This window comes from Lepisosteus platostomus, chromosome 12 (genome assembly GCF_059453375.1).
Source record: "Lepisosteus platostomus isolate fLepPlt1 chromosome 12, fLepPlt1.hap1, whole genome shotgun sequence".
Taxonomy (NCBI): Eukaryota; Metazoa; Chordata; class Actinopteri; order Semionotiformes; family Lepisosteidae; genus Lepisosteus; species Lepisosteus platostomus.
This window is the reverse complement of record NC_142622.1, coordinates 7,998,974-8,009,446: the sequence shown is the minus strand read 5'-3', so window position 1 is coordinate 8,009,446 and position 10,473 is coordinate 7,998,974. Positions and strand designations below refer to the sequence as shown.

The window sequence follows — 10,473 nt, the reverse complement described above, 5'->3', positions numbered from 1 at the left end:
AGGGGGGTCATAGGACACAAAAACACAGTGCAAAAAGGGTGTTTGATCACTGAGGTGCTCCTGTGCAGAAGAAAATGAAAATATCAGAGAAAAATGTGTAAAATCCAGTATTTCAAGGAAATTCCTGGTAGCTAAAAGTTGCAAAAAAGCTTACAAACACCAGGGTGGGTTACAATCATACAGACAAGGTTACTACTCTCAGACAAGACTGCTGCACCGTGAGTGTCAGGGTAAATAGGCTGAGCTTGTTGATGGACAGGCAAGCCTCCATTTAAACCAGAGGTGAGTCAGCGTCTGTAATCTGACACACAATGGTGGAACAAACAGATCAGGACAAGACTGGATCCACAACAGGTAGGCCAGATCCAAAACAACCAATGCATACTGCATTAATCTTTATTTACAATAAGAAACCCCACACAGAAGTGGGAAGAAAGTGACTTATTGTTATAGGATAAGGACAACAGGCGAACAAGAGAAGAGGTTTATGATAAACCTCAAGAGAGGTCATGTGATGTGATGAGGTAGTGCACTAGTCTTTCATTACACTGCTGTCTGATAAAGAACTGGGTTTGGGAAGGTAAATGCTCAGGAACAAATAAAATACACAGTCACTTTTGGCACCTGAAAACCTACAAAGGCAGCTTCAAACAGCATCACTCCCTGACGTGGTCAAGGACAGATTACAGTTGATGGTCCTTGAGTTATTCCTCCTGAGTGAACCTCTATCCACATGAAGGAGCTTGTCTCTGTCGTTTTGATCTTCTCCAGCCAATTCCAACTTGTAAAATGAACCTGCCATCCTTCCTTTGATAAAATGGCCCTTGATATCGTTGATGTAAACAAGGACACCTGTGAAAGAAGCCAGCTGTCATACTGATGTCTGTGGGGAGAAGCAGTAGTTGAACTACTGACAAATTCTGCTTTTTGACACTAAGAAGCCACTGACACGCTTTCTCAGTTAGGGGCAAACAGTTAAAGACAGGAGTTATGTCAGGCAGCTGTCAACCCAGAAACGTGCCACAGTTTTAAATGTGAGTATAATACAGAGGGAAGCAGAGCAGACCAATTTTGGTTTGTTTCTGACCTACAGTACCACAGGAGCACACATGACATGAATGCAAGACTAATTACTGACTGCAAATTTCTCTTCTTCAGACAGGGAAAAAGGCAGACCAATAAGCTTTCCCTTTCTGATTTCTAATAAATCAGGAGCTCTTTACTGAGCATTTTGTTTTTTTAATTGAGGGTATAGATTTATGTGGTTGTTCTGACATATTTGAAGGGAACGTTTTTCCAAGTGGCTAATGAGGTAGACACCTCTTTCTAGTGTGCAGGAGGGTTCCTGTAATTTGTTCATTTCTGACTCAGTCTACGAGTACCACTTACTGCCAGGAGTCACCAGTGGCATTTATAGGATTTAATGAGACAGTAACATTTGGTGGATTCTTGTGCTATTTTGATAGTGCAGTTGAATGTGACTCATTGATTGTGGACATTATCAGTGTGTTTGTATTGTACTGTATATGTTGTCCCTCACATTTTCGAATTTTAGGATTGGGATCCAGTGATGGATTATGTTTGTATGCTCAGATAAATTGCCCCAGCTTGTCTAATTTGAAGATAAAATCTGAAAATTCTGATGAGCTTTTTTACTGTAACATTGAAACAGCTCTAGTTAAGAGCTTTGGGAGGACAAAATCCGGGATATCTCTCCTCTCAAAATATCTAAATTAAGCACTGGAGGGACTGCATGCAAAGCAGTTTTGTTCCATAACTGGCGATTGAGGAGTAGGCCTTCACTCCACCACCTGAAAATATGTCAAAATATGTCTATCAGCAAAACCGTCTCAGTTCAATACCCTCGCAACAAAAAAAAACAGGCGTCACCTTGCTACAATCAAATAGTTCTGCGACAAAATGTGCTTCTTGAACTAAATACCATCTATTTCATTATTAAATCAAAGGTAGAGTCGGTTATATTATTAAACATACAAGTGGGTTTCGAGGTTAGAAAAATTGAAAACCACTGTTTGGTGATTGCCATCACATTAAAAGCACGATCAAAGTTACAAAACAATCTCGGCCCTACGCCAGTGGAAAAAGACACGTGATCGCGCACTTTCGGGGGGAAAACTCCCCAACCGCTTGTGTTTTTCGGGATGAGAGATTAAGCCAATATTGTCTTGGAGCTGGAAACGGGAAGTGAGGACAAGATGAGGTCGCCGCCATGTTCAGTAAGTGAAGCAGCGGTGAAGTTCATTCACGCAGACACGAGAAACCAGACGCATCATCCAAAGCCGCTAATCGTTGCTCTCTGTGCAACAGGAGCCAACCTGCATGATGGTGGCTTCGACACATGACAGCAACAGGCTGCGACAGGGCGTCTGCGGGTTTTGTGAGGCTTTAACAGCGGAAAACCTAAGGTATCACAAGACGGGATGTTTACGCAATTTAAAACCCCGCAACACCAGGAACCCCCGACTGCTAGTCCGGGAGAATTCAATCTCTTATCCTGTTGGCTTGAATCTAGTTTTGTAGCTCCCTCGGAGGTTTTATGTACAGTTTTTACTTATTATTCAGGTCCTAACACCAGTAATTACCTGATGCTTTACAGAAGTCCGGGAGAGAAGGATTCAGATTATCTGTTTTTTTTTTCCCTTCAGGAACGCCATGACAATATACTGTGGAATATGAAATATTTCCCTCTAAGGCACAACAGAAGCCGCACTGATAGTTTAAACCAAGGCAGGGAATTAGCGATCTCTGACGCATTAATTGTGTTCTCATCTTTGGTATTAATAAATAAAGGCCCGTTTATTTAAAATGGACCCACAGCAATTTTCACTTTAGGAAAGTTAAAGCCGGCAGGAATATCTAGTTTAAGGACTATAGGGAGTTATGGTTCTGAAACAACGTTCAGTTCTTTCACATGAAATAATTTTTTTGTGTCTTTCCTTCAACACTTTTGGCTTTCAGTTTTAATGTTCTGCACTTCTCGTAAGATCAGTACAGATCACTTTCTATATTTTGCACTGAGAATGACAGTCCTTTCGTGAAGCAGTATTCTCTGACAGATGAAAATTGAACACGTCAGAGGCATTTATTTTTTATATAAAGGCCTTGTGTTAAAATGTCGCCATCACTAGATTCACCATTCGTTTTAATGCCATAAAGTTATTAAGCTTCTTAATTCATTTGTACTCTGTCCTTGTTTTGCTGTTGCTTGCTGTAATTGTTTTCCTATTGCTACTGCATTATTTGAAAACATCAATACGTGTTAAACGAAAATGCGAATTAATTTAATGTTAAATAACCTGGAGATAATTAAGGAACTCAATTACTGAAGAAAACAAAGACCAATTAAACTCCCGTAATATAGATGTATAATAAAAAAGTATGACAGTCACGTGTTCTTTCAGCAGCAACAGATACAGTAAATGAGAATTAAGATTAATAGATTAACAGTATCCTCCAAAGTTGATTATGCATTAAAATCGAGGTATACATTCAGTATTGTGTGAGAAAAAAAAAACTAAAGCTTTGGATAATGTTCAATGTTGTATGCATTAATAGAACATCTGTGAAAAACAAATATATTTCCAGATACTGAAATGTGCTCTTAACCCAGTAATTACTATTTTGTAATCCCACCTTTGGCTTTGATAACCTCAAGGTGGTGCTTCCTGGAACCTTTTGGTTGTTTCTTACACTATTCTGTGTACAATTCTCTACTGGGCAGAGCAGCAGCTCTGTGGCTAAGGATCTGCGCCTGTGGCTGGAAGGTTGCTGGTTCAAATCCTGCGGCTGGCAGAGGAATCCTACTCCGTTGTGCCCCTGAGCAAGGCCCTCAACCCCAGCTGCTCCAGGAGCGCTGTACAATGGCTGACCCTGCGCTCTGACCCCCAGCTTCTCTCCCTGTCTGTGTGTCTCATGGAGAGCAAGCTGTGGTATGCGAAAAGATGAATTCCTAATGCAAGAAATTGTATAGGGCTAATGAAGTGATCTTATTCATCACAGGATACTTGTCCACTCTTTTTTTAATAAGAAGCTCTGCAGCAACTCAAGTTTCAATTGGCAGTCTTGGAGATGTATCTTAATGCTCTCTAGTTGTGATCTTTTTCGGATCACACTACAGTGTTCTCCTGGAGCAGACCACCCCAACCGTGCTCCTGAAGGGATCTTCGCAGTGTGTCATGTTTGTGATGAGTGATTGGCGATGTCCAAAGAAAATTGAATTGCAACATTTGTTATTTTGCTTTGTTTAGGAATCATTTCCAACACAAAATGTCCCCCTACAAGGTCCAGAGATCCCCCTTGTTGAGCACGATTTGGTTCCTTGATCAATAACATTCAACAAGTGTTCTCAATCTTTAGAAACCGGGAATTTACCAATATACAGTATACCTAAATACTGTCATTTACTCTACAGTAACACTAATACTGTACCACTAAATCAAATTTTATTTATCAAATGCACAACAATATAGCGTGCAGCAGTAGTTGCTGGCAATGAAATGTCTTTTCTGCGAGCTCACAAAAATCACAAGAATCACAAAAACACAAAAATCACAAAATTGAGGTTATGAAAATAAGGTTACATAATAATAGATGTAATAGAAACGGAATAAAACTCAATATGAGTAGAGCTGTTATGTGTCTATGGTGTGTGCAATATATACATGTAGTGCAGTTATGCTGAATACAGTGAAAACTGTGTGTCCATGTAGCCATTACAGGTGATTTGCTGAAGGAGCTGCAGGTTGGCTGTTTAGCAGTCTTATTGCCTGGAGGTAGAAGCTGTTCCGTAGTCTGTTGGACTTTGACCAATTGCTTTGGTACCATTTACCGGATGGTAGGAGGGAAAACAGTTTGTGACTGGGATGACTGGGGTCCTTGAGAATGGGCTTCAGACATCTAGCTGAGTAGATCTCCTGGATGCTTGGTAGCTCACAGCTGGTGAGAAGCTGCGCTGACTTCACCACCCTCTGCAATACTTTGCGATCCTGGGCGGAGCAGTTCCCATACCAGGCAGTGATGCAGCCAGTCAGGATGCTCTCAATAGTGCACCTGTAGAAGTTGGCCTGGATATGTGATGGCATGCTAAACCTCTTTAGCCTACGGAGAAAGAATAGGCGCTGCCGTGCTGTTTTGACCACGATGTTGGTGTGGTGGGTCCAGGTTAAGTCCTCTGAGATGTTAACTCCCAGGAGCTTAAAACTGCTGACCCTCTCCACTGCAGTCCCACTGATGTAGATAGGTGTGTGATCTCCTCCCTGGTGTTTTCTATAGTCCACAATCATCTCCTTAGTCTTACTGATGTTCAGAGAGAGGTTGTTCTCCTGGCACCATGCTGCCAGGGTTTCAACCTCCTCCCTGTACGCAGACTCTTCACCATCTGTGATCAGGCCGATGACTGCTGTATCGTCTGCACACTTAATGATGGAGTTTGAGTTATGCCTGGCGACACAATCATGAGGAAATAAAACATGCTATTTCTGAGATTTTTTTAGGAGTTTAATATTTGTATTGTTATTCTTTGTGAAGTCCATTTTTAACTATGCATGAGGTTAATGACAGATGCACCAGAGTAACAAATATCCTGAAAAACTGTGTAAGCCTGCTGTTCCTCAGATCTAAGCAGGGTACCAGGACCAGAGGATGTAAACTCTGAAGCAGTACAGACCCATTTCTGGTCTTCAGAACATTCTTTAAAATAAATGCTGTACTTTTCTACATTTCTCCAAGCATGTGTATAAAGATGTAACTAATCACAGAATGCAGCCAGTGTTGCAGAAGACATCTGTTTATCTGTACAGTTCATGTTACGAAAACTGGATTTAATATAGTTTGTTATCCTATATTTAACCAGATTGCTATGAACAATTAGGTCATCACAATGATGACCTAAGCACCTTTGTTTAAAAGAAAACGAAGCAGTAAATGAAAGAAAATCAATTAAGTTTCAATAACATGAAAAAGCAATGTAGTAGTATTTACAAGTGTAAGGGAAAATATTTTTTAAAAATGTCCTCAGCTAGGACATTTCAACATACTCTGCAATATGCCTTGTTGATCCTGTATCTGAAGAGGTATTGGTTGTGTTTGATTAGAGAGAAGACCCTTGGTGAACCTGTAGATCACATCAAGGGAGGATGTCTGCTTCAGCTACATGGCTGGATATCTTGTTCCATACTCGCATCACCCTTTGGGGAGAGACGTGCCTTCTGTGCTCTGTTCTAAATGCACTCTCATGTAGTTGAAGTGCATGTAAACTATATTATTGGTGTTTTAAATATTGAAGACTCCAAATCTTCTAGCAAATACTGCAGCTGCCGGTCTTGAATAATAAAAGATTATCATGCACAATAAGATTGTATGTAATGCAGCAGATTTTCATTTTACCAAACATTCGAGGGTGATCTGTGAGGTGGCCTGTTGACTGCCCCTGTGAGGCTGCCTGCAGGTATTCAGGTAATGACTATACTGCTGGGACGACCACAGTTCCATTTGTTCTCATTAAATCACATAGCGTGTCGCTTTTTTTTTCTGTCTGTGCAGTTTAAATTTTAATTTAGATTAGAAAATGAAACAGAGCTACGAAAAGATTAATTCAGATCAGAAATTAAAACATCAAGTTCAGTTAAAAATATAAAAGAATAGTAAACTAACATTTTCGTTCCTCATATCTGGCTTGGCTTGATTTTATTACAGCTGAGTGTCTAAACCTACTTATTTGAACTGTGATTTTCTCTACATGTACAGTACTGTATGTGGTAGTATTGGTAATGATCTTAAGAGTATGATTTTGGTTCCTTTTCTCTTAATATTTATATATGCTTAAAATATTTTTTTACATGTAACCTTTTATATTACATTCCCTGTGAGATTTGCTATTATTAAAATTATCACACGATACTAAAAACAATAAGAACAAATTAGCACTTTGGGGGGGGAGGCATCGTGTGTGTGTATTCAAGAATGTGGGGAATCAATTTGACCTCTAGGGCTTCCTGGTCTTCTGATAGTTACAAACCTATGTCTACACACAATACAGATACAAAAACACACGTTGTTGTTGTTGTCACAAAAATCCAAGAAATTAGTTAGGAGTATTAGTTGTGAAATGCTATTCTACAAATTGAGTCACCCGTTGAAAGAAAGATAGGTGAAATATGTTAATGGTGCTGTCATTTCTCAGACTCTACACTTCTCCAAAACCAACCCTAACCAAATTGTTTGAATCGTTTTGTGTTGACTGACAGTTTTTAAGCACCGAGTTTAATTTTAACTCGATTCAAGGAGAAAGGCCGTATTAATGTTGTGTTAAGCAGTGTTTTGAAGGCTGTCTGGTTTATGTTTAATCTCTGTACAATCACAGTGCCTTCTTATCTCGCAGGAAGAAATGCAAACAGACAGACATTGATTGAATGAATTGGAGGATGCAGAATGGGAGTGTTCACAGCAGAGCAGGGGTAAAACATCAAACGCTGTTGTTTGCTTAAATTGGACAAATTTAGCAACAACTCTTGGTTTGCTTTTTCAGTTCAATTGGGAGTCCCTTTTATGTTGCAAAAAACAAAGTTTTTGTTCTGTCTGTAACAAACAGGGACTCCCAATAACTTTCTCCAGCAAGGATGAATAGCGTTCTGGCTTATAAAAGTATATTTTGTTCATTCAATCGCCCCCTGGTGAAAATCCCATTATCTGTTCTAAATATTTATTACGGAGGCAGGTGTGCTGAGATGGCAGCTGAATACCTGCTGAGTCAATCAAAGGTATGGCAATTTCTGTCAGGAAGAAAAGCTGGTTGCAGAGATGCTGGGCACAGATTAAAACAGAAGCTAAGAAAAAGCCAATTTACTCCACATGTAGTCACTGCGTATTTTTAACAGGCTCAACGAGATATTTAAAGCAATAATTGAAAGTGGAATATCACCTGAGTTGTTGTATTTATTCCAGTATGAATTTGTTCTGCTAAGATTTTCTCTGAATGGTTCCATGACCTATTAAACCCAATTTCTTCCCGTTTTGAACACATTTCAATATATTATTTCCTGTAGGTTATTACCTGATTGTCTAATTTTTTCAGCATCTTTGAACAAATTTTCCCTCTCTTCTCTCTTAATTTGACTCTTGTCTGGTTGACTAATCTCCCTCACCAGGACAACTCTCATGTGATAAGGAACTTTAGAAAACAGAGCAGGTGTCATATACTTTTATCTTCAGTCTACATTAGGGGTCTCAAACTCAAGACCTGGAGAGCCTAATGTGGCCTGTTTTATTGTTCCTCGTACATTCTGAGTTTCACAGTTGGCCTAATTATTTAATTAGCTGCATAACTGTAATACGTCTAACCTGGCTCTTAGGTGATTTATACAGTAGGTAACTGTGCCATTAATGAAGTGTATGTCTTGTGTGATCAAGTGTAAAAGCCCCTGTGAAAAATCCTGTCTTGGATAATTCTTTCCGCTTCCCCTTAACAGACAGTCGGGAGTGCATCTCAGATGTTAAAAGAAATGTGTATTTATTCTACATGGGAGTGAAGCACACAGAGGTGCTCAATGTATTTTTTCCAAAAAGTAATTAAACTAGAACAGTCCAGTCTGTTTTCTGTCATGCTTTCCTTTGCTGATCAGATTGGCAGCAACCCAAGATCACAATCATCTTCCTCTTCCCTGTTTTCCAAAGATCACTTTAACACAATTGGTTCCTAGTGTTGTAGCACAGCGTTCCTATAGAACACAGTATAGAATTACAGAGTGGCCCTTGTGTCCAGTGTTCTTCTGCCCCAAACAGTTCTGTATGTCCACCTTATAAAATACTTCAGCTACAGCAGAAAAAGTATTTTCAAAGTGCACAGAGACCCTCTCAACTATATCTCATTTGAAAAATAATTTGGTTAATTGTCTATTTGACCTCTCAGTGTAGAGGACAAACCAGCAGGCACAGGGTCTTCCAGAAACTAAGTTTGAGACCCCGAAGTAGGCTCTACCCAACAGTTACTCTTTTTGTCTTCGACAACCACATTGCCATCTTCTTAATCAATTCAGCTGTGTTGCAACAAGTCTCTTGTGCCAAGGCTGAGTTCAAAACCACTAAAGCAGATAAGTACCTCTTGAACATGCCTTTAAACAAATGAACCAATCCTTGAGTCATGTTTGTAACGTGATATAAACTGCTTTTTCCCAATCCCGGTCCTTGATTACCACTGTGTCTTCAAGTTTTCATTCCAGCTGAGCTTTTCATAAATTAAGTTTGTTTTAACCTTTTAAATGAACCGACTGATTGATTTTGGAACATTTTTGAACATTGAAAAGAGCTTCTTTTCAATGTTAAAGACCAACTGTGGGCAACCTTTTCACTTAATGGTCAGCCTGGAGAGTTTGTGGAGAGTTTTAAATATCTGGGAACACGCATTGATCAGAGGTTGAGTTGCATTGCGAATAGCTGTGCAATTTTTAAGAAAGCAAATCAGAGGTGGTTTTTAATTTTTTTTTTTTACTTTTAACATTAGTCAAAATGATCCAGAGATGGCTTATAAAAGCCTTGTTGGGAGTATCTCGGCACTTAATATGACAGTCTGGAATGGACATCTGGGGGTGGAAGGTCAAATCAAACTGTCCAGGATTGCAAGATTGGCAGGCAAAACATTTGCACAAAGCTGGAAAACAGTGGTCTGTACTGACTTACAATGGGCGTCTCATACTCAATTCCTGGAAATCCTGGTGTCTTCTCTTTTTGTTCCACCAACGTTCTCGGTGACATCCGTCCATTTCCTAACTGCTTTATCTAACACAGGATTGCGGGGGGAACCAGAGCCTATTATGGCTGGAAACGGGCACGAGGCAGGATAAACGCTGGACAGGACGCCAGTCCATCGCAGGCCACATGCACACCAGGGGCCAGTTTTCCCAGAAGCCAGTTCTCCTACCAGTACTGTTATGTCTTTAGACCATAGAAGGAAACGGATGCTTCCAGGAGAATGCCACAGGAATATGAGAAGAACATACAAGCTCCACACAGATAGCACTTCAGGAACTAAACCGGGGATCCCAGTGCTGGGAGGCAGCAATGCTAGCCACTGCAAAACCGTGACATTCGGTATCAGTTACATATTTGGTCTAATTATTTAGTTAGCTGCATAGTTGTGATACTTCTAGCCTAGCTCTAGGGTGATTTATAGGTATCAGTACCATTAATGAAGTGAATATATTTTGTAATAAAATCTTAAGAAAAATCCTACATATGTGTAATTTAGAAAGTAATTTGTTTAATTGACTACTCAGGCTCAAGGTCCTTCAGGAAGGGAGTTTGAGACCCATGATTTATAAGCATAAGGATTATGTAATCCAACAAAACAATAATCTGCTTCAGTTGTGGTGAGCTCAGCTCTATCATAAGAGACTTGCTGCAACACAGCACAGTGTAAATTTCTGATACTGACCAGAAAGAGTTGACTTTTTTTTAAAG

At 39.8% G+C, this 10,473-nt stretch overlaps 2 long non-coding RNA genes across 2 annotated transcripts; one reads left to right on the top strand and one right to left on the bottom strand.

The window, feature by feature from the left end:
- Nucleotides 1-364: 364 nt before the first annotated feature.
- On the bottom strand, nucleotides 365-2,737 carry LOC148650994 (uncharacterized). Its single transcript, XR_015925630.1, has 2 exons — nucleotides 2,604-2,737; nucleotides 365-852 (listed from the first exon to the last, which is right to left on the bottom strand). It is a non-coding gene; the product is annotated as an uncharacterized LOC148650994 (long non-coding RNA).
- Nucleotides 2,117-10,245, top strand: LOC148650993 (uncharacterized). Its single transcript, XR_015925629.1, has 2 exons — nucleotides 2,117-2,237; nucleotides 9,802-10,245. It is a non-coding gene; the product is annotated as an uncharacterized LOC148650993 (long non-coding RNA).
- The last annotated feature ends 228 nt before the right edge of the window (nucleotides 10,246-10,473 follow it).